The sequence below is a fragment of the Drosophila arizonae genome, chromosome 3, assembly GCF_054131065.1.
Source record: "Drosophila arizonae isolate 15081-1271.41 chromosome 3, UAZ_ARI_1.0, whole genome shotgun sequence".
Classification (NCBI taxonomy): domain Eukaryota; kingdom Metazoa; phylum Arthropoda; class Insecta; order Diptera; family Drosophilidae; genus Drosophila; species Drosophila arizonae.
The window spans coordinates 20235165-20254073 of NC_142923.1; the positions used below are offsets into that span (position 1 = coordinate 20235165).

The 18909-nt window shown below is 34.4% G+C and overlaps 1 protein-coding gene across 1 annotated transcript in view; it reads right to left on the minus strand.

The window, feature by feature from the left end:
• Positions 1-10052, minus strand: part of nAChRalpha5 (nicotinic Acetylcholine Receptor alpha5) — a 79413-nt gene extending 69361 nt beyond the window's left edge. The window contains exons 1-2 of the mRNA XM_089465977.1: positions 9553-10052; positions 7059-8308 (exon numbers count right to left, since the gene is read on the minus strand). The gene's annotated coding sequence lies outside the window, so the exon portion shown is untranslated. The remainder of the gene's footprint in view (positions 1-7058; positions 8309-9552) is intronic.
• Between the last annotated feature and the right edge of the window lie 8857 nt (positions 10053-18909).

Here is an 18909-nt window from a genome sequence, read left to right on the forward strand (position 1 = left end):
GCGTTCGAGCGGAACTAAATGAGTCGCCTTGCAGATTTGCCATTGCATAGACTTACATGCATGTATAGAAGGTTTTCGGTTATGATATGATTTTTCCTACTCTTATCGAAAGGAAATAAAATAATGTGACTTTACTCATAGATTTCGAAAGTTTTTTTTTAGTCATTAGAAACTGGTTTCGCTTCGAACTCTTACATAAAAATGCACTTTAGTCTTAGGTTTTGGCTACCTGCTACAGCAAATAAGTAAACTCTATAAACAGGTCAAAACAGCCAAAGCAGGTAGTTTCCTTAGAATCCGTTGTTCAATAGTGTGTGAAAATCATGAGATAAATATTAATAATAACATTAATTTGCTGGAATTTAAAATATGATTTATTAAGAAACTTATTTTGGTGTGGAATTTCAAGAAAATAACATTTTACATAACGCAATGCTCTAGCTTAAGTGAACTTTTATATATTTAGCTTGACAGTTAGTTGCGGTCAAGCCAAAAATACAATAGTTTTGACGTCACATATGTCAGATTTTCTGTGTGTGTGTGTGTGGGCTTTTTTTTGCCTTAGGGTTTCTTTTCTTTGCAGCCCACACACTGAGCTACAGAGCAGAGCAACAACAACAGCATAACTGTCAATGCAAAAGCTGGCGTCACGGGGCACGTATCCTGCTTTCTGTCTTCCAATCCAGCATGTCGCTCCGGCGAGCCAAACAAAATGAACATATGAACGCTTGAATGACAGCTGACATAGAGAAACAAAAGTGTGAGTGAGTGTGTGTGCGTGCATGGGCGTGTATGTGCGTGCGTGTGTGTGTGTCTGTTGTGTGTGCTTGTGACACAGTCACATTCTAATCTAAAATAATTGAATTGAAGTCAGATTGCAACTGATGCCTTGCGCTCTTGTAGCAAGTAGAAAGAGACTCAGATATGTGTGTGTACACTGAGAGAAATGCATAGTTGAAAAATATTTATTTTCAAAAGAGACAAACTAGCTTAATTGAAACACTATAATCAATTTTTTTAAATATAAAATCTTATTCCAGAATACGCCAAATATTTCTCCTGAGATAATTCAAAAATCGAATTTCGTTTCCTGCTGATTTTAATTTTTTTTTTTTTTAATTATAAATAAACTTTTACTGTATTTTCTGTAATGCTTCTAAAATTCACATTTTCTCGTGTACTAATTTTAATATGTTTATTCAATAAATGCTTATAATATTAACACGTTCATTTGATATGCTAAGCCTTTTCGCTGATTATTTAGCTAGAGACACATTTTCAGTCACAGATACAGATACAGAGGCATTCTCAGTCACAGTTACAGCTACACCTGCACATGTTGAGTGCGCGTAAAAAACTGTGCACGTTAGATACGTGTTCAGGCGCAAGCTTTGCTTGGCTTTGCTTTGCTTTGACGCCACAGCTTTGCATTTGGAGGTGTAACTGTTGCTGTAGCTGTAACTTCATTTTGCTCGTCTATGCACACATATGCGCGCCGTGTTAATTAATGTTCAGCGCAGTCGCTAACTGAATTTTGGTTTAGCCACTGACAAAGGCAACAGCCCGCCCACTGTGCCAGGACGAGATTTCGCCAACTGCAATTAGGGTAAAAACTTTGGGCCTAGTCGAAGTTGGTGCGCTTGAGTTATTGCCTTGGCTTTGGTTGCGATTCACGACCCGCTAATTGCCAGCCATAAATTTGCATTATCTCACGTAGAACGAACGGTACATCCTTTACAGACACACACACACACACAAACAAACACACACAGATACAATAACGCAGAATGCTTGTGCCGCTGCTTAACTGTTAAATTATCCAAGTTGCGAACGGCGAAAACTTTTAGCAACCCCATGTGACATCTGCTGCTCAATGCACAGACACGTAACGTTCTAGGGATAGGGATAGCGCCTGGGCCTGGGCAACGAGCATACAGAGGAGGCGAGGGTGGGCTCTGTATGTGAACAGACAGTTTAACTAGCAAGGTGTTGAGCCATCTCACGGTCTTCGCCAACTTACTAACGATAGATAGAGAGAGACAGAGTGAGAGAGTGAGACAGGGATAGAGTGAGAGAATGGGAGCACATTGTGTCCCAAATGATTGGACAATCGTTTTAATTATGAATTTGCGCTCAATTCTCGGTTGAGTAGTAAAAAGTCAAAGATAAGTATATGTTATTAATAAATAATATCATTGCCTGATTAACTTGTACCACAACATGCCTAAAAATTGAATAGAACAAAAATACTGCAAAAGAAATACTATCCATTAAATTATCTGGGCAAAAGTATGCTATAATAAAAATGTTATTGAGCAAAAATATATATGAATCGACCTTCTTGAGTGACTAAGTGAGAAATATAAATTAAATACATATATAATTGTTTAAAAAAATATTATATCCAGTCCCTTAACAACATTAAAATCACACAACAAATAATAATTAATTAAATTTATATTTAATTAAAAAATAATAAAGAAACTATAGTGAGTAATGGCTCTTTCCTGCCTTGTTTATTCTCTTTCAATTAAACTTTAACTTTGATTTCTTAAAATTTGTGAAACATTTTCAATTAAAGACAAATCAAAATTTCTCATTAAAAATTATAGCTCTAATAAGATTTAATTAACCGCAGCTCTGTATCTCGATTCTGACTGTTTACAGGCATTTCCCGGCCAGCTGCTCATAAGCTCGGCCATAATACCCACATAATTTCATAACCCCTTTTTGCTGGATAGATAAAAAGCCTTCTGAAAAATGTCCAACGAACGCTTTGAGATACGAGCCAAACTGTGACCTTTTCGTTTTTATTTTAGTTGCTGGGGGCACAACCTTTGCGTTGGCCTAGTTTCAAATTAAGTGGCACAAACAATAATAAAACCAAATTTTTTAACCTTAAATTTTTTTAGACTTTTTTTTTTTGTTTTTTTTTGTTTTTGCCTTATTCCCGCCCACATTTGTTTGCGTGTTAGCGAAGGTTATGAAAACGCAGCCAAGCTAGAAAAATGTGCGCATTGTTTCAACGGCAGCAACAACAAGGACAATAAGGATGCTGGCACACGTGAGAAACTGCATAAATGGCAGTCAGGCAGTCAGGCAGCCAGGCAGGAAAACTTGTGTCGCCGTCTGTGATTAAAAAGCAGCTACAACATTTGATTTGAAACACTTGTTTTAGATACTCTATGAATGCTCAAAGTGAAAGGGACAGCATGCTGGAGAAGAAGATGGACAGTAAATCAACCTAATTGTTATATAAAACTATATTTAGAACTAGATTCATCAAAATTGGGAAATGCCTACCCCATTATTTCTATTATTGGTTCACACTAAGAAATTTCGATTTATTTTAATTATGAAAATTATTTTATGAAATGATATATTCTTCATTTTAATCTTGTACCTTATATTATATATTATAACATATTAATATTATACAACAAATAAATTAATTTATATTTGAAAGTTATATCAAATTTGTAATCTTCAACATATAGCCATAATAAAAAATTATTAATAATATAATAATAATAGTCATATATAATATTAATAATATTAAATATTTATCATCATTTACTATATCTATTATTATTATATATTAACTATCTAGCTCATTTTTCCATCCTTCATTCCTTTTTAGTAAGAGTATTTAATCTCTGTCTCATGGTTCAACTAACTGTGCTTTCTAAATTTTTTAACTAGCTTTCATCAACTGATTTACGCTGTGTGTTGTGTGTGCGTGTGTTGGTGTGTGTCTGTGTTACGCGCAGCCATTTTCATTTGCTGCTAAAGTTTAAGGTCCTTCATACATAAATAAGCAGTAAGCAGGCGGCGTCGCCTCAAAGTGCGAGGCAAACAGCAGCAGCAGCAGCGGCAACAACAACAACAACAACAACAACAACAGCTAAACGGACATGACACCCACTACAACGGCGCTCTTCAAAAGCGACCAACAGCAACAACAACAACAACAAGAACGACGAGGCGACAACACTCATCAAGAACGGCCAAACACGAACGATAAAAACAAGCGCAACAAGGACTTGAGTCTCGAGCTCTGCTCTCTGCCTCTCACTCTCTCTTTCCCTCTCTCTCTCTCTCTCTTGCGCTCACTCTCACTCTTAGCTTCACATACACTGTCTCGCTCTGTCGCACTTGGCCAACATGACACATCAGGACAACAGCTAGGACGAAGGACGACGAGCACAAGTCGCGCCTATTCGCGTTCGCCTGCGTGTGTGTCCTTTTTGCCAGTGTGCCACTGTGGCAGTCAGTCATGGGCTCTGGCACATAATTAAGGACGTCGCCCAACAGCAACAACAACAAGAGCAGTCAACAAATGAAAGTTAACCGAAAAAAAAATGAAAATATGTATGCAAATGTCGCACATATGAATACCCTAACCGTTTATCATAAGTGCACGAAATACATTAATAGAAATTTGTGTAAATAAAGGGTATTTAATGGGCTTAGTTTCTGTAATGGAGTGTCTAATCAGTTGAAATGATGTTGACTTTGTTATTCATCTGTACAATTAATTAAATAGTATAAAAGCCAGTCTGAGCGCTAGTTGACCTTTAACAATGATCGATAAATTATACCATAGCTTAAAAAATATATATAGAAGCAAATATATTCTGGACCTATGTCCAGAGCCTAGAAAATTTGACACACAATACAATAATGTGTAATCAATAAATTCTAACCTCATTTAAATATGTATCATAACTTTAGACTAAACTAGATTTATTACATGAATTTTAAATATTTTTAATTTTTTTCTAGACTAAACTAGATTTATTTTCTTATTTTTAAATATTTATTCTTCATTATTATTATTACTATATTTTTTTTATTATTTATTATGTATGACTATTATTTAATTAAAAAATTCTCATGTTTTGTTTTGTTTTTATTATGATACATATTTATAATTATTATTATTATTATTATTATTTTATTTTATTTTTTTTTTTAATATTTGTATTTAACTTTTTACTATTTATTTTTTTGAAATATATAAATAAATAAAAATCAATGCGCAAATGTATATTATTATTTTTTTTTTATATATATTTGCGTTATTGAACTATTTTTATCTTATATATAATTGTGTTTATTTTTTTAAATTTATTTATCTATTAAAAAAAAATTTAATTCAATAAAATATTCCTAAGGGTCAAATCAACCTTATATCATAAAGTGTAATGCAAATGTACACACATAGACACATACACACATGCACACACTTACGCACACATACATTTACACACACGTGAATGTTGCACTTTTGTTTTGTGGGTTTCCTTCGCAGCAGCATGCTGCTGGCGCTGTGTTTGCATTTGGATTTTGCAGATGTAACTCAATACGTGTGTGTGTGTGTGTGTGTGTGTGTGTGCTTGTTTGCGACGGTATGTGTGTGTGGCTGTGTGTGCTGCATGAATGAATGATGAAAGACCAAGCAAAAAGACGTTGGCTGGCAAATGAGAGTAGTAGGCGTGAGCACGAGCGAGGGAGCAAGCGGACAGGCTCTAGAAGACAAAGCCTCAAATGGGCATAATGAGCATAAGGAGGCGTCAAAGCCAAAAGTGCTCTCAGGCGCAGCTGGCCAGGACAATGCTGAAGGAATTGTGTCATATTATTAATGAAAAACCAAGAAAAAAATGCCAAACACACTGAGAGAGAGAGAGAGAGAGAGAGAGAAAGAGAGACAGGGAGAGGGGGAGAGGGAAAGTAGAGTCAGATTCAGATTCAGATTTTTAGACAGAGGCAAATGAGCAACGGCTGCAAAAACAGAAACGAGAAACGAGAAACAAAAAAAAGAAGAAAAAAAATAGAAAAACAGGAAGCTGAGGCACTTTTGATATGCAACAGTCTGGAGCTGTGTGTGTATGTGTGTGAGTGTGTGTAGATGTGTCTGTATGTCTCTGTATGTGCTTTGCGAAATGAAAATGAAAATCAAGCCCAGGCCACGGCACAAAAGCAAATAAACGCGCTGAGCGAGCGTCAAGTTATTTATTTGGCAATTGTTCTGCTGCTTTTTATTGTCATCAGAGTTGCGGTGGCAGCGCTGTTTGCTTATGGGCATTGCCCCACCGAAACCACACTCATCCACATGCCAGCTGTATGCATGTGTGTGTGTGTGTGTGTGTTTGCGTTTCGCCACTGCGTGGTCGTCAAAGGTCAATGGAACAATTTTCAAATGCTGCGTACAACCGAAAAAAAAAAACACCAAACGCCAAAGTCGAGCTGCGGCTACTTGGGGACCCGTTGCACCTGGGGGCAAAACATTGTGGGACACGGAGCAAGGGGCAGCGAGGACGCGGCAGGAGTCTGGTACATTTGGGAAAATTATATTATTATATGTGCCTGTAGTTATGATCTTGTGTACGAACACAGAGTTGCCTTATGAAAACAAAATGAGAGCGAAATCATACCGAAAATTGATTTATTTTAATTTGCAGACAATACATATAAATAAACACAAAATATATACTTCTAAAAAATATATAAAATAAGAAAGAAAATAGTAAAAATATTTGAAAAGTTTTTAAATAACCACAAAAAATAAGATCAAACAGAATTCTGAGCTAATTATTTTTATTAATTATTTTGTATATTTATTTGAACTAATGTATTAAAATATCAAGATTATAGATTTATGAATAAGGGATATTATATTATTTTATTACTATTTATAACTTCTTTTAATTTTAAAAATTTTATAAAGTTTTGTTCAATTTTAATTTGAATGCTATATAAATTTTTGTTTATAATTTTTATGTTTTTTAAATGTTAATTGTAAGAATATTTTTTTTTATTTTTAAATTTATTTTTATTGTTTATTTACACAAAAATATTGTTGTTTATGTTATGATATTTGGAATTAAAAAAAAAATATTGTTTATACATATTATATTCCCTAAAATCCTCAATCGACGACTTGAAAATTAATCGATAAACGATAAATGAAAAGCAATGTTTTTTCGCAATATAGTTTTTTTTATAAATAACCATCTCTTAAATCTACATAAATGAAATAGTTCCATTCAACTCACCTTAACTTTCCGTATTAATTAAGTCAAAAGTTGTCGCTTTCCAATTAGTTGGTTGTTGTCGTGTATATGTTATAAAGATTTAGTTGAACTAGCTGAATACTATAAATATTCCATTTATTGTTTGTTTATTATTATTATTATTATATTAAATATTTTATCAAATTTTGCGCAGTGTCATATACATGTAATCGTATCATATATATTTAATTAGATGTAATTATGATGAACATTAATATTGATGTATTCATGGGTGAGTTAATGAGTTTTAATTGTAGTTCAATTGCGATTATTATAGCTATTATTATTATAATTATTTGAATTATTTTTAGTTAGTTTCGATTATCGAATATGCATATGTTACGTCACGAATGTCAATGATTGAAAATTTGCTGAACTTTTTTTTTTTTTTGTTATTATTTTATATATTTGAATTATGAATAAATTTGTATTGGATATTGTTTGTCATATAAACTAATTTCAATATGTCAAACTGTCACCAATTTTATGGATATATATACATAAATATACCAATATATGTATATACCATCTATATAAAAACGTTCCCGTCCAATCTTGTGCGTGTTTCAGTTGCTTATTGAGTTATTTGTTTGAGATTCGAGTTTCTTTGAGTTTATTATAATTTATATATATCTATATATAATTGTATTACTTCTCTATATAATAGAAAATTTGTATTCAAATTGATTTTGGTTATTACAATTAATCTTAAAAATCATTCAGCGAAAAAGTGGCCATCGTCCTCATCTGCTTCTTGTATTTTCTGGTATCTTCTTGTATATGTATATGGTAATGTATAGATTTCTTTTTGCAGCTTTCTTTCAATATTTACAATATATTTCAAAATTTTCTTTTTCTTTTTGTTGCTTTCAACATTTTTAAGTTTGTGCTTTCAATTCGTTTTCAATTTTATTTTTTGCCTATAAATTTGTTGAGTTATTAAGACTTTTTTAATTGCTTCATTAAGAATTTGAGTTTTGTGTTAGTTTATTTATTTTTATTTTTCACACACTTTTCTCTTGAAATTTTCTTGCACAAACACTTAAAATTTTTGTTATGTATATTTATTTTTATTTATTTTTTTCTGTGCCTCTCACTCAATCATAAAAATATTGCTTAGTATATTAAAACAGTATTTTATATTAATTTATTTTTTATTTATTTATATAATTTTATTTAAATTTTGTTGTCTAATTAGTTCTAACATCCATTGTTTGCAGTTATTTTGAAGACTGGAATAAAAAAAGTAATATATTAGATATTTATTAGTCGAGGAAGAAAATGCTGTTCATATATTTCAGATATATATATTTAATCTTTCTAGAATTTAGAAAGATTTTGTAAAATATCTAAACATTAAAAATGCCTAAAGACAGATTACAATTTTTAGCTTTATCAATATTACCCTATCAATATTTCCCATCAATATATCAATTTTGATAGACTGTGATAGAATCCTATGAAAGTTTGATTCAAATATTTCTATTTGAAATCCGACTTTACTCGAACATTCTTCACCCAGTTAAGATCTGAGCATATGTTTATGCTATTTGAGAATTCCAATTTATTTAACAGTCAATTCACACTATCCATAAGCAATATAAACAAGTTGTTCACTTGCTGACAATGTCAGAAACAATTTCTTATGATTTTATTTTATAGCCACTTTTCCCCTCCCAAGTAGAGGGAAAAGCACATTGTGGGCATAAAAGGTTGCCAATTCAATATTTATATATATATATTTTTGGCACCTGTTATACACACACACACACATACAGAGAACAATACACTGACTGTGAGAGAGGAAAGGCTACCCACACAGTTAGCCTTGCACTTGACATGTATCGGAAAGATACGATTTCTTCTTTTGCTTCTTTCTCCACATTTTTTTTATATTTTGGCTGCTGCAATTTGAAACATTTATTTGATGGTCAATTAGAAATTTGCCTGCCATTTGCAATTCGTTTTTCGCATTTCGTTTTTCCGCAGCAATAAAAATGCTGAAGAAGAAGCGACAGCAGATGAACTGGGGCCAAAGCAACCAGTAAATAAAATACATAGATGATGAGATAGAGCTGGGCAGGAAGAGGCAGCTGAGGTAGCTGGGGCTGGAGCACGAGATGGCTGGTGTGTAAGAAGAAGAAATGTGTGTACAACAATGTTGCCAGCCTCGATGATGATGATGACGATGATGATGATGATGATGGTGGAATTTTCACAAACACACGCACACGCACGCACACAATACAGAGAGCGAGCCTCGTGTCGTTATTTTTTGCTGTTTCTTTTTTTTGCAAAAAAAAAAAAACACAAGAAATAAGAATATCAATTTCCTCCTGTTGGAAAGCGCAAGGCAAAAATGTTCAATTCCACGCACACGCATACGCACGCACACATATACATATACATAAATATATAGATATATCTATATATGTATGCAAGATAAATTCTATAACTGACTAGCTGCCCGATTTACCTGTTAGTAGTGCAGAATGTATTTTAATTCATTATTATTATTATTATTTTTTAGCTGCTGTTGCTGCTCGAGCATCCTGCTGGGCGCTTAAATGTTGCCATGTACGCGTGTGCTTATGTATTAGTGTATGTATATATATAATTATATACATATATAGATGTATGGTCACACTGTTTGGAGCAATCACGAGCACACGCACACGCACACAGACTCACTCACACACACACATACGCACGCTCGCACACATACACTGACAAAACGCGCGCGCAGTGTTAAGCGACGACAGACAACACAACTGACACACACACACGCACACATACATACAAATAAGCAAGCACACACACGCACGCACAGTCACAGTCACAAAAACGCAGACACAGACACAGGCACGACCGCGACGCGACTCCGCTTAGCTCTGCTGCTTTGGCTGTGCAGGGAAAAGGCAACTAACAGCACAACCCGAAACCGGAACACCAACTGAATACGCTGCCAGCCAGCAATTGCCAGCCAGGCGACGCTGGAAGTGAACACTGCAGCAGCAGCAGAAGCAGCAGGCGAATCGGAGAACTTCGTTAAGCTCGCTCGCACACGAACGCACATCTCTTGCAGCATACGGATTGGATGCCCCTAAACAGCATGGGGATGCTAAGAAACGTGACTGGAACTCGCGCGTCCCGACACATCGTGATGCTCGTGCCTGGAAGCCAGCCAGTGCGAGCGTCAGCCTGGAAGAACAACTGTCTAAAGAGAGCGCATCAGCTTAGTGTGACTCGTTAAATACGACGCATGTTAGCTTAGGCAGCAACCTCAAGAACGAAAGTGCGGGAAGCTGAGCATCTAAGAGAGAACGGTAGCAGTAGCGGCAACAGCCGCAGCACCATTGAGCTTTGCTTGAGGTAGTTACGCAGCGAAATGTGTGTGCGTGTGTGTGAGTGTGCGTACATATACAGGGTGTGAGTGCTGGAAGCTTTGCTTGGCGGCTCACTCAATTCAATATTGAGTTGGTTGTTGAGTCTAATTGGATTTTAAAATTAACATTTTGAGGACTGTGCTAACTTTTTCTGAGTTACACAATGAATTAGTAAATTTGTTAATTGTCTAATCATATACTCATATTTTTGTCAAAGCTAAAAAAATGATTAAATTAGAGATAATCAGATAAGAGATAACCGTTCTATTTGACTTTCTTTATAAAAAAAAAATATATTGATAAAATAAAGCCTATTTTGTGGCAAAACTAAATAAATAATAAAAAAAATAATAAATAAAATGAAAATGATTATATATATACAATTTTTTTATTTTAAAACAGTACATCTAATTTATTCATTTTATTATTTCTCCTTATACTCTTTAATTTCAAATATTTTCTAAATTGAACCGCGCCAATATTAATTAATAGTCTGCCAAATTAAAAATTTAGCTACCAAAATGTTTCCATAGCGGTGTCAGTTAAAATATTCGAACAGTTACAGAGGGACTCATAGGCCGTTTGCTCACTTGACCCAAATCCTTCAATGCAAACGCAACTAATTCAAATTATTTCAAATTTCACGCACGTTCATTCATGCACAAGAGCTCAAGCACACACACACGTATAAACACTTTCTCTCTCTCTTTCTCTCCTACGCACATACGCATATAAGCTCACACGCACACGCTCTCGCTGCGTAGGTCCAGAGCCGAAAATGATTTATGACCTCTCAAAAAAATTAATTTAAAGTAAATTCGCATGAATGAAAAATGGCTTTTACAAACGGGAAAACTACAGGGCGCCCACACAAAGAGCACCAAACTTAAGAGAATTGTTAACTTTAGCTTCTGCGGCTGTTGCAGTTGCTGCTCTCTTAAACAGGCCACTTGTAGGCGCTGCACTCGCTCTTAACACTAGCTTAAAGCTCGCCTTACTCTCTCTCTCTCTCTCTCTCTCTCTCTCTCTCTCTCTGTTTTGAGTGTCTCTCAGCTGCTGTGACTTCCATTGTGCTTATCCCTGTTTGCGCTTCCAGTGCTCCTCAAACTTTTTACACACACATATATAGAGAAAAACGAGCCGAAGGCCATGGGAGGCTGCTCCAGCTGCTGCCCGGTCGTGTTCGACTCGCCTTGCCTAGCCTCGGCTCTCTGCTCTCGGCTCGGCTTCGGGTTCGCTGCTGTCGCTGCATGCCGTTGGTATCCATGAATGAAGGCTGATAATGGCAGCTGGCGCGGGTCATTTGCGCCTGGCAAACAGCGCAGCTCACATCGCACGGACCCTGTTCGCGTCTGCATCGGCTTTTTTGCAAATATTTCTCATCTGCTGCTTTTTTTTTTTTGCTAAATTAACATTTTTGATTATCCCGCTAGCCAGGCTAGCTGCTGTCCTTGGTCATGCTCTGTCACTCTAACTCTGCTTCCCTCACTCCCGTTCTGCCACGCTCTGCCACGCACTCGCACGCATTTTGGCAACTTTTGTGTGTGTGTGTGTGCGTGTGCTTTTTTTCAGTGCATAGTTTGCAGCGCTGGTTTTTTATTCTCTGCGCTGATTTGTGTTTGGATTTTTATGAACTTGTTCATAGGGTCACATGGGATGAGTCAATAACTTTATTCAGCTTCTAATGGAGTCAGGGGATGTATCTTTAGGTATATCTGTATATATATATAAATCCATGGAACATATCAGACTGTTTTTATACAAATTTTTTTATTTTTTTTTATTTATTTATTTTAAGCGCTGAATCTGTACAATGCAAGTATAGTACCTTAACAACACAATTAGATTATTTATATAGAACCTAACCTTCCGATGTACTCAGGAAGACTAAACGAAATGGAATTAGTATTTTTATTCTTTATTATAATTTTCGTTTTGAAAAAAAAAAATTCGGAGCTTTCTTGTGCTTTTTTATCAAGACAAATATTAAACATTAATTGTATATATTATGTAGTATTATATTTATATACTTTTATACTGTTGTACTGTTGTACTGTTGTACTGTTATACTGTTATACTGCTATACTGTTATACATTGTTATACTGTTATACTGTTATACTGCTATACTGTTATACATTGTTATACTGTTATACCGTTATACTGTCATACTTTTATACTGTTTTACTATTATACTGGTATACTGTTATAGCCAATAAAAATGTTTTTCCACCCAGTCCGTATATTTCTTCTTTGAAGGGAAGTTGTTCAGTTCCCAAGTACCGCAGAAATTGCTTGCATTTGGCTTTTATAACGATGTGATTTGCTCGTTATATATGGAAAACACGCCATCGGTCAAAGGCAGCAAGGCAAAGGTCAAAAACACTTGTCGACTGCACTGAATGAATTTGTGGTCTCCCAACCAAAAAAAAAGGGCACGAAAAATACTTTAACCGACTCCCCGTTCTTATTTAAAAAAAAAAATAAAAATTACGCAGAAGAAGGAACGGGAAAAGAAAAACAAACAGAGAGAGAAGCATGAAAAATCAAAACAAATAAGCAAACAGGCAAGCAAACAAAATGCCAAGCAAATTAAATAAAATGCACGCAAGGTGAATGCGAAGAAGGAGAAGCGAAGCTGAAGGCATGTCCGGGACTGTTAATAATATAACAGATGAACGGATGCAGGCACAAGGTGGATCCAGATACAGATGCACAGATAAACCTAGATATAAACATATATGTATATATACACACTATAATGGAAATTAAGCAGTTAAGCAGCTTGCGACTGGGTAATACAATATGAAAGAAAGAGATTTATCTCCAGCTTAAAAATATAAAAACTTGTTCAAAGCATGTAACTATTATATATATTTTTATTTCTTTCTTAGGAATTACTCATTGAAGAGCAAAGAACATATTAGAGCACTTCCCGCTTTTGAATTTTCCGAACACTGCAGATATATTGCAGTAAGCTTCCAGAAGTTATCTTACAAGTATGTCAATGAAGAGCTAGACAGCAATTAATTAACAACTCTGGATTAATATATAATAAATCCAGCTTATATTAATAATTGCATCAAATAAAAATGTAAATTTCCTTTAGATTTAATATTTCACAGTCGGAGTGAAAAATTATTGAACTTAGCCTTTCAGATGGTGCTGCTATGGCTACATTTATGTTGGGTATTACTTAAAATACTTGAAATAAAAAAATAAATAATATTATATAATGGAACAACTGAAAATCCAAATAATTTTTAATCAAGCATAAACTTATAAAACATAAAAAAAATACAAACCGCTTTTGGAAAATTGTGAACTAAGGGAATGAGCTGAGGAACTAAATGGGGAGTTGGCTGCACAGTTCATGAATAATTTGGCTATACGAAAGCTCTATAAGAAGTGATTGAAAAGTGATAAGCATCTGAGTGAGCTTCAAAAGAGAGAACCGACTACAAAGTGAAAAAACAGTCGGCTAGAAAACTTCAAGCAGGAGTATTTAGAGATGCGCAAGTTAGAATATTTATCCATCTTGAGAAAAGAATGGAATCGCAGAAAAAAAAAACAACAAACTATAACTGTTATATTTCAGTATCTCTATTCAAAATCATATTAAAGGTATATACAAATTTTAAATTTCCTCATTTTTGATTCTTCTTCAAACTCTCCAATTCCCCATTTCGATTGCCAACTATCTGCACTGCTAAAAGGTTTACTCCAATCTTTTACTTCCTTTCACATTTTTGGCAAAACAATTCAACTAACCCGATTTGTCGCTCGTGCACAATTGACCCATTTTGTGTTTAAATACATATCGATATATATATGTATATATATGTTTATATATAACTGCCCTTCTTCCCTTTCCCTTCGTCTCTCCTTTCTATGTTACAAAATCTGGTCCAGTTGGCATTTGGCTTGGCCACTGCTCAAATATTAATTCATATCAAGGTTTCGTCATTCATTTTGAATGTTCGCCGTTTGCTTGCGCTAGTCTCTATCTCTCTCTCTCTCTCTCTCTCTCTCTCTCTCTCTCTCTCTCTCTCTCTCTCTCTCTCTCTCTCGCCCGTCTCGCTGCTCGATTCGTTTGGTCCGTTTCACTGGGATCGTGTAATGAAATTTAAGCAGAATTGTAAACAAAGTTGTGCAATAAAATCAACAAACCGCAAATAAAGTGCAATTTAGAGCAGACTCCGGCCCAACAAAAAAAAAAAAGAGAGATGAAAAAAGAAAACGGAAAGAAAATAAATAAAACTGACAAAGAAAATAGAAAGAAGGAAAATATATAAAGCGCAAAACCTAACGCAAAGGACTTTTCGTTTTATTTTTGGGGCGTTCGCTCGGGTCTTTTTGTCAATATGCCGCCAAGCGGGGCGGCATGTTGGGCGGTGGGCGTGCCTGTGCCTGATTTCACGAGCCATTTGCAAGAGTCCTTCATACAAAATGGTGGCGCTGCTGCCGCTGCTGCTGCAACTGCAGTCAGGATGTCAGCGAAGGCAGAAGACGCGAAAATTGCCGCAAATTGAAGCAAAGTCGGCGACATTTTATTGAAGCACGCCGACACGCCGACAGGCGAGCCGCGCCATTCTATTCGCTTTTGGGGCTTCCTCTCATGGCAGATCCTTTTTGGCTGTTTGCCTTTGAGTGCAATACAAATGGCCGCTTCATTGTTTCAATTTGGTGCATTTGGTGCCCCGTGGTTCCAATTTGCCAGCCTGATAATTTATGCAAATTCCAAACAATTTACTTTGGCTCCGTTCGCTCTCACTTTTGCTTATTCACTTTGCCAATTGATTTCGTGACTCTCGACCCGAAATCACGGATGAAATGTGTGTCGAGGACACGGCTGCCTAAAATTAACAGCACCTGCCATGGTCAGCACTCTCAGTCAAATTTCAAATCAACGATGGAAAATTCAAGGAAAGACTCTTAACAGCTTCAAATAATTTGTAGAAATTATGCTTCGAATTTCTTACCAGCACCACATGGCGTATGCTTGATGTATTTGTGTTATATATGTATAAGAGCAAGTTAAATTTAAAATTATATTCAAGTAATTTATTTATTTGAGGATGGTTAAATATTAAAAAGCTTGGGATTATCGAGAACTATGGGGAGTGGATCAGACGTAGCTCGAAAAGATATGTACCACTTGACGTATGGGTAATTTTTTTATATTTACACTACTTGACGTATGCGCAATATTTATAGATTATATACAAAGTTGAGAAAATATCATTTATAGATAAATAAATAAAAATATATATAGTATGTAGCTTAGTATATATAGTAGTAAATTCATATAATTATAGTAAACTGACATATCGATAAAGGTAAAAATACAAAAATTAATAATAATCTAAAAATGCGCTATAGAGTTAAAGACAAAAGCTGCAATAAAATTTAAATAAACAAAAATAAATAAATCAAAAAAAAAAAATAAATGGAAAACTAGCTCTGGCCAACTTAAATAAAATAATTTAAACATAATCAAATTTTAGAAATATGTGTATATAAAATAATAACTGAAAACGAAAAGCTAAACACAAATTAAACAATTAATGTCTTAAATTTAAGGTTTTTAATCAAAATGATCAAAAATACATTTATATATAAATTCGAAACATTTTTTATTTATAATCCTTATAAAATCATTTCATTTATAATCAATTAAAATCCATAAAAAATCATATGACCATTTCTTTCCCTCATATCCAATCTTACTAGTATCTACTCACAATAAAAAACCTAAAAAAAAATTCTGAAATTCATAACTCTAGCTAATCAACTCACATCAGGTCACGTCTGATCCACCGTTGGGACGATGCCCGAAAAGCCATTTGGCCAATTTATGTTAGCTACAGAAGCTGCATTCGGTTATTCTCTAGCAATTAAGTGCGTCCCCTCCGTAAGGACCATGGCATGAATGAATCTCGTATGCATTGAATCCTGGCCCTAGCCCAAAAATTGTTGACAGCCGTGCGAATGATATGCCAGCACCTGCAGTTGCTGCTCTGCCACTTCCCTCACCATTCGCTGCACACACATAAAAATGGCTGAGTGCACACAAACAAACACACACACACATACATATACACATATACTGAAAGTTCGTGTTGCACGCCAATAAATCATAACGCGACGGCTCAGTCAGACGAACCCTGCAGTTGAGGCGAGTGTTGGCAACGGCAACGGCAACGGTAATGGTGCAATCGGTCATGTTATTATTTGTTGCTGTTCTTGTTGTTCATAAATATACACTAACTCTGGGTAGATGTCTGCACTTATTCAAGTTGTCAAAAGGCAAGAAAATACATCTGAGAACTTGCCAAAGTATAAAACAAAATATAAACTAAGTTTAAGATTATTTAAATCTTGCCTTGGTGTTTAGAACTTGCCAATATATGTAAAATAAAAAATGTATTTAATTAATATAAAATATAATAAATAAAAATAAATCTATTTATTTTATTTTATTTTTTTAATTATTATACTACACATTTTATATCTATTTATTTATTTTATATTTATAGTATATTTTTATATTTATGTATACTTTATTTATTTATTTATATGTATATGCAAAATATGTTTAATCTAATTGTTATTATATAGTATGTATATGCATATATCATTATATTTGTGTAAGCTAATTTTTATTGCATATATAATCATATTAATTTTGGATTATGCTAAATGCTTTTCAAATATTATTTGTTTGCTCAAAGTATTCTCATATTCTCTAAAATACAGTTTGAAGAATATTTTCGTTTAATTATCCACGCTCTGTCTGCAAAATTAACAATATATTATTCAAATGAGTTTATTTATTTATTTATTTATTTATTAAATGCTTCATTTTATAAAAAAAATAAATATTAAAAAATTATATTTAAATTAAATAATATAAAAATAAAATTATCAATAAAATTATTAAACTAAAAATATATATTGAAAATAATTTAAAAATTAATCATTCAACAAAGCAAATAAAAAAAAATAATTAAGTAATGCACTTAAAAAAAATTTAAATAAAGCAATTAACTTAAATAAAACATTCATACAACAAATTTTGAAATGTAAAAAATAAAAAATGTATTTACAAAAATTCAATGCAAGAAGGCAAAAAATCAGACTAACCTGTAATTAAAGTAATCACAAAACGTTTTTGATTTTGTGGTTTTAATATAACAATTTAACGAGCTGAAAATATATATATATTTTTTTTAAATGCACATTAAAATTAAAAATAACAATAATATAGAGCTATATTCCAATTCCTCTTGCAGTTCTTATTATTATTCTCATAGCTAAAAGTGCAGTATGGCTCTACTTCTTAACAAATAACAATCGATTTATTATTATTATATAACTGCAAATTCAGTTGACAATTATCAGCTCATCAAGCTATCAACCTGCATTGGCATATAAATCATTGATAGTGTTCAATTATATACAAACTTCTCATAGCACTATAAGATCGCTTGACGGCAAGTGTATTCGAGCTGCGTCTATTCCATTCTTTAATGTTTGCTGCGGCTGCTGGCGTTGCAGTTGCAGCCAGTATTACTGCCACGGGCAGCGGCGCCCATTGCTTGGCCGCAGAGCGAGAAAACGGTGTGGAGGCGAGTTCGTTTCGCCTTGTTCCGTTGCAAGTTGACTTGTCATAAAAATTGAAATTGTTATCAACTCGTCCGTGCGTTCGACGTTGAGGATTATTGCATTAAAGCTGGCGCGTAATGGAAAATGTTCAGGTGTCGCGTCCACTGAATGGAAGCTGGCACTTATTGCAGACAGCACAGCGAGCTGCACTTCCTGACCCACTCAATCCACTTCGTTCACCCGCCCGGCTGGCCGCCCACCTCGACGTGAGCTGCGGATTAAAGTCGACAAAGTGTGGCGCTACAATGTGAGCCACTTCGGCGTCCTTGTTGTCGTCCTGGCGGCGACATGGCAGCGGGCTTATCGACAGCGCACATTGAATCGAGTTGCCAATCGCCGTATGTGCCGTAAAAAAAACGAAAACTACGTGTTTCGGCATAAAAAATTATGCCAAACGTTGCTTATCGCATTTTACATTTCGCATTGACTGAAATACGCACAGCAAACGACGCATCATTTCGCAATTAATTCCACAAATGAGCCAACTGACAGAGCTGAACAATTTTCTGAAATGCGGTTGATGCCTCATTTGTAAAAGTATTACGCCCATCGACATGCTATAAAAGATCTGGGATTCACTCAAATGCATCTATTATAGATATACGTACATATGGGTGGAGAGCGGAGATACAAATTTAAATGTAGATTCCTTTATATAGTTACGCCAGAAGACTGGGACACAATTCAGATTTATACGCATTGACAGATGCGTGCATGCATAAATTGTGTATATATTATATTAAAAGTACATATACATCAACTATTCAATATATGGTATATT